Below are 6,123 nucleotides of genomic sequence, written 5' to 3'. Positions count from 1 at the left end.
CTAGATTTCCAGAAGGCTTTTGATACCGTTCCTCACAAGCGACTATTAATGAAATTGCGTGCATATGGAGTATCGTCTCAGTTGTGTGGCTAGATTCGTGATTTCCTCTCAGAGAAGTCACAGTTCGTAGTGATCGACGGCAAATCATCGTGCAGAACAGAAGAGATATCTAGCGTTCCGCAAGGTAGTATCACAGGCCCTCTGCTGTTCCTGATTTACACAAATGATCTAGGTGATAATCTGAGCAGCCCCCTTAAATTGTTTGCAGATGACGCTGTAATTTACCGTCTAGTAAAATCATCAGACGATCAATTCCAATTACAAAATGATATAGAGAGAATTTCTGCATGGTGCGAAAAGTGGCAATTGCCACTAAACAAAGAAAAGTGCGAGGTCATCCACATGGGCACTAAAAGAAATCCGATAAATTTTGGTTATACGATAAATCGCACAAATCTAAGGGCTGTCAATTCGACTAAATACCTAGGGATTACAATTACGAGCAACTTAAATTGGAAAGACCACATAGATAATATTGTGGGGAAGGCGAAACAAAGACTGCGCTTGTTGGAAGAACACTTAGAAGATGCGACAAACCACTAAAGAGACAGCCTACATTACACTTGTCCGTCCTCTGCTGGAATATTGCTGCGCGGTGTGGGATCCTTACCACGTAGGATTGACGGAGGACATCGAAAAAGTGCAAAGAAGGGCAGCTCGTTTCGTGTTATTGCGCAATAGGGAGGTGAGAGTGTCACTGATATGATAAGTGAGTTGGGGTGGCAGACAATGAAACGAAGGCGGTTTTCTTTGCGGCGAGATCTATTTACGAAATTTCAATCACCAAAATTCTCTTCCGAATGCGAAAATATTTTTGACACCCACCTACATAGGGAGATATGATGATCATAAAAAAATAAAACAAATCAGAGCCCTAACAAAAAAATTTAGGTGTTCCTTTTTCCCCACGAGCCATTCGAGAGTGAAATGGTAGAGAAGTAGTATGAAAATGGTTCGATGAACCCTCTTCCAGGCACTTAAGTGTGAATTGCAGAGTAACCATGTCGATGTGGATGTAGGAGTGGACATGGTCTCCAAGAGCAGGTGCATACTTGTGTTGGTCTACTGTGCCTTCCACAGTGACGAGCTCACCCATGCCCGCATCTCGTGGTAGTGCGGTAGCGTTCTCGCTTCCCACGCCCGGGTTCCCGGGTTCGATTCCCGGCGGGGTCAGGGATTTTCTCTGCCTCGTGATGGCTGGGTGTTGTGTGCTGTCCTTAGGTTAGTTAGGTTTAAGTAGTTCTAGGGGACTTATGACCACAGCAGTTGAGTCCCATAGTGCTCAGAGCCATTTTTTGAGCTCACCCATGGAATGTCACGAAAACATTCCCCAGACCATAACGATCCCTCCTCCGGTCTGCACCCTCTCGACAATTGTTGCAGGGACGAACACGCCAACGACCATCTGTCCGATGTGGCAAAGAAAGTGATTCATCTGAAGAGCCCAAATGTCGCCACTCTGTGGGCTTGCAAGTTCCAGCCATCGTCGTCTGTGACGTAGTTAGCATGTGTACACGAACGAGGCGCATGCTGTATGGCCCCGTAAGCAGCAACGTTCACTGTAAGATCGTTGATACGATACGGTTGGTAGCCCCTTGGACGCTCATTTGCTCAACAGTTTCACGTCTATTCGCCCGTACACATCTCCGCAGCCGTCATTTCCCTGTCATCTATGTCACGTGATGCATCACAGTTGCATAGGCGCCATTTCGTCATGCGCGATATACTTCAATCAGGCCGGCATGCGAACACTTAAAAATTTAGCTGTTGCGGAAATTCTTCCACTCATGACCTGAAAGCTAATCATCATGCCCTTTTGGACGTCAGATAAACCACACCATTTCCGCATTACCCAACGACGGTACTGTATTCTTTGTCCAAGCTCCCCATCACGCTTTACACATCCTCCACTGCTAGTGCTGCCACCTGTCATCGGTGAGTAGGCGTTGCGCGTTCACGTCGAAAATATGTGGTGGTCACATTAATGTGACTAGATTGTGCGGATACCCCATTTGTCCTGTGCGCGAGATTAGCACGTTGAACACCTGAGCTTTTTGAGTGTCACCACATTTGACACACCTGCTACAGCTGTCCTCACACGTAACATGTTCCTCATCACGAAGCACTCCAGACGTGGGGTCTGTCGTAGTTGTTCCTCGCTCCAAAGCGCCCTGCTACTTCTCACAGAACACAACGTGCTCCTCATATTGATTTGCGACTGCAGCGCTCTCCAGTGGCAGTTCTCGGCTGGCCCTGATGTGTAAACTACACAGTTTCCTTTACGAAAATAGATGAGCTTAAAAGAGCTGTGATAGCTCTTTCAGCGATTGTCGAAGAAATGTGAAAATCGCGAGGGAGATTCTGGACTAGTCGATGTCTTAAACAGTACATTACTGTTCAAGGGACACAACATAATTCTGCACAACGATCTGTGATACGTACCGGTAGAAGTTTTACATTAACGAGACTGAATCTCCATACCATTGGTTTTAAATTGAATATGGTTACAATGTAGTTCATACCGGCAGTCTGCAGATGCATATATCCATATTCTCGAAGTTCTATTGACTACCATCACTTTGAGGTAATGTACTTCATCACACAGATTTCAAGATAGGGATTCTTTTCGTAATTTCATTTGAATTCAAGAGGTATTTCTTTTGAAGTTGCTCATCATCACTGAAAAATATATTTACCTGACAGATACTACCATGTGTCAGTCGATAAAACCAACAAGAAGGTATACATATTTTACATAAAGTCTCGTAACAGCAAAATCTTCAGATGTGTAACTTGATTTACTTTATGAGATAGACTAATCACGTTAACATTTCTGGGCACTGAAGAAACGTTCTGTCGTTGACCTGTGCAACAGGAACTGCAGCGAATACATTATTTATAAAGGAAATGCCGTGTGGCTAGGGCCTACCGTCTAGGGTCTGGTGCAAGTTGCAAGACTTTTGAGTAGACGCCACTTCGGCGCCTTGCGTGTCGATGGGGATGAAATGGTGATAAGGACAACACGACATCCAGTCCCTGAGCGGAGAAAATCTCCGACCCAGCCGGGAATCGAACCCGGGCAGTTACGTATGACATTCCGTCGCGCTGACCACTCAGCTACCAGGGGCGGACATTATTTATAATAAATAACACTGATTGTTGGAGAACCATCTAATAGATCCTCAGTTACTTTTCCATTCTTCTGCGTATCCTTGGCCATAAGCTTGGATGCATCACCTGTCCAGCTGATTGTGCGATAACTCTTGCACTTGTCGGCTCTTTCTGTAGCGAGCAGTTGTGTGGATGATATTTCCCCAGTCTCATACATTCTACACACAATCGTGAATAGTGTAATATTTCTGACTTTACAGCCATTATATTCAGCTACAGAAAGTTCTTCTTAGAGCAGTTGAAAAGGATGCAGTGGTAAGATGACGTAATGTGGTGTGAGGTACAAACGTGTGGTTCCTGAAGTGGGGCAGCAGCCTTTTCAATAGTTGCAGAGCAACAGTCTGGATGCCCAACTGATCTGGCCTTGTAACACTAATCAAAACCTACTTTCTGTGCTGGTACTGCGAACAGCTGAAAGCAAGGGGAAACTACAGCCGTAATTTTTCCCGAGGGCATGCAGCTTTACTGTATGGTTAAATGATGATGGCGTCCTCTTGGATAAAATATTCCGCAGGTAAAATAGTCCCCCATTCGGATCTCCGGGCGGGGACTACTCAGGAGGACGTTGTTATCAGGAGAACGGAAACTGGCGTTCTATAAATCGGAACGTGGAATGTCAAATCCCTTAATAGGGCAGGTAGGTTAGAAAGTTTAAAAAGGGAAATGAATAGGTTAGATATAGTGGGAATTAGTGAAGTTCGGTGGCAAGAGGAACAAGACTTTTGGTCAGGCGAATACGGGGTTATAAATACAAAATCAAATAGGGGTACTGCAAGAGTAGGCTTAATAATGAATAAAAAAATTGGAGTGCGGGTAAGCTAGTACAAACAGCATAGTGAACGCATTAATGTGGCCAAGATAGACACGAAGCTCACGCCTACCACAATAGTACAGGTTTATATGCCAACTAGCTCCTCGTTTGACGAAGAGATTCATAAAATGTATGATGAGATAAAAGAAATTATTCATATAGTGAAGGAAGACGAAAATTTAATAGTCATGGGTGACTGGAAGTCGATACTACTACACTACTATACTAAAGGAAGAGAAGGAAACGTAGTAGGTGAATATGGAATGGAGGTAAGAAATGATGGAGGAAGCCGCCTGGTAGAATTTTGCACAGAGCATAACTTAATCATAGCTAACACTTGGTTCAAGAACCATGAAAGAAGGTTGTATACATAGAAGAAGCCTGGAGATACTGGAAGGTTTCAGATAGATTATATAATGGTAAGACAGAGATTTAGGAACCAGGTTTTAAACTGTAAGACATTTCCAGGGGCAGATGTGGACTCTGACCACAATTTGTTTGTTATGAAATGTAAATTAAAAGTGAAGAAACTGCAAAAAGGTGGGAATTTAAGGAGATGGGATCTGCATAAACTGATAGAATCAGAGGTTGTAGAGAGTTTCAGGGAGAGCATTAGGGAACGACTGACAGGAATGAGGGAAAGAAATACAGTAGAAGAAGAATGGGAAGCTTTGAGGGATGAAATACTGAAGGCAGCACAGGATCAAGTAGATAAAAAGACGAGGGCAGATAGAAATCCTTGAGTGACGAAAGAGATATTGAATTTAATGGATGAAAGGAGACAATATAAAAATGCAGTAAATGAAGCAGGCAAATAGGAATACAAACGTCCCAAAAATGAGATCGACAGGAAGTGCAAAATGGCTAGAGGACAAATGTAAGGATGTAGAGGCATTTCTCACTAGGTTGGTTGTTTGGTTGTTTGGGGAAGGAGACCAGACAGCGTGGTCATCGGTCTCATCGGATTAGGGTAGGATGGGGAAGGAAGTCGGCCGTGCCCTTACAGAGGAACCATCCCGGCATCCTGGAATGATTTAGGGAAATCACGGAAAATCTAAATCAGGATGGCCGGACGCGGGATTGAACCGTCGTCCTCCCGAATGCGAGTCCAGTGTCTAACCACTGCGCCACCTCGCTCGGATCTCACTAGGGGTAACATAATAACTGAATACATGAAAGTTAAAGAGACCTTTGGGGAAAAGAGAACCACTTGTATGAATATCAAGAGCGCAGATGGAAATATAATTTTGAGCAAAGAAGGGAAAGCAGGAAGGTGAAAGGAGTATATAGAGGGTCTATACAAGAGCGATGTACTTGAGGACAATATTATGGAAATGGAAGAGGATGTAGATGAAAACGGAATGGGAGATATGATACTGCGTGAAGAGTTCGACAGAAAATTGGAGACCTGAGTCGAAACAAGGCCCTGGGGGGTAGACAGCATTCCATTACAACTACTGACAACCTTGGGAGAGCCAGCCCTGACAAAATTCTACCATCTGGTGAGCAAGACGTAAGAGACAGGCGAAATACCCTCAGACTTCAAGAAGAATATAATAATTTCAATCCCAAATAAAGCAGGTTTTGATGTGAAAATTACGGAACTATCAGTTTAATAAGCCACGGCTGCAAAATACTAACACGAATGCTTTACAGGCGAATGGAAAAACTGGTAGAAGCCGACCTCGGGGAAGATCAGTTTGGATTCCGTAGAAATGTTGGAACACGTGAGGCAATACTGGCCCTACGTCTTATCTTAGAAGATGGATTAAGGAAAGGCAAACCTGTAGATTTAGAGAAAGCTTTTGACAATGTTGACTGGAATAGTCTCTTTCAAATTCTGAATACAGGAGGGGTAAAATACAGGGAGCGAAAGGCTATTTGCAATTTGTACAGAAACCAGATGTCAGAGTCGAGGGCCATGAAAGGGAAGCAATGGTTGGGAAGGGAGTGAGACAGTGTTGTAGCCTCTCCCCGATGTTATTCAATCCATATATTGAGCAAACAGTAAAGGAAACAAAAGAAAAATTCGGAGTAGGAATTAAAATCCATGGAGAAGAAATAAAAACTTTGAGGTTCAC

The sequence above is a fragment of the Schistocerca piceifrons genome, chromosome 5 (assembly GCF_021461385.2).
Source record: "Schistocerca piceifrons isolate TAMUIC-IGC-003096 chromosome 5, iqSchPice1.1, whole genome shotgun sequence".
Classification (NCBI taxonomy): Eukaryota; Metazoa; Arthropoda; class Insecta; order Orthoptera; family Acrididae; genus Schistocerca; species Schistocerca piceifrons.
Note: the sequence above shows the minus strand (reverse complement) of the source record.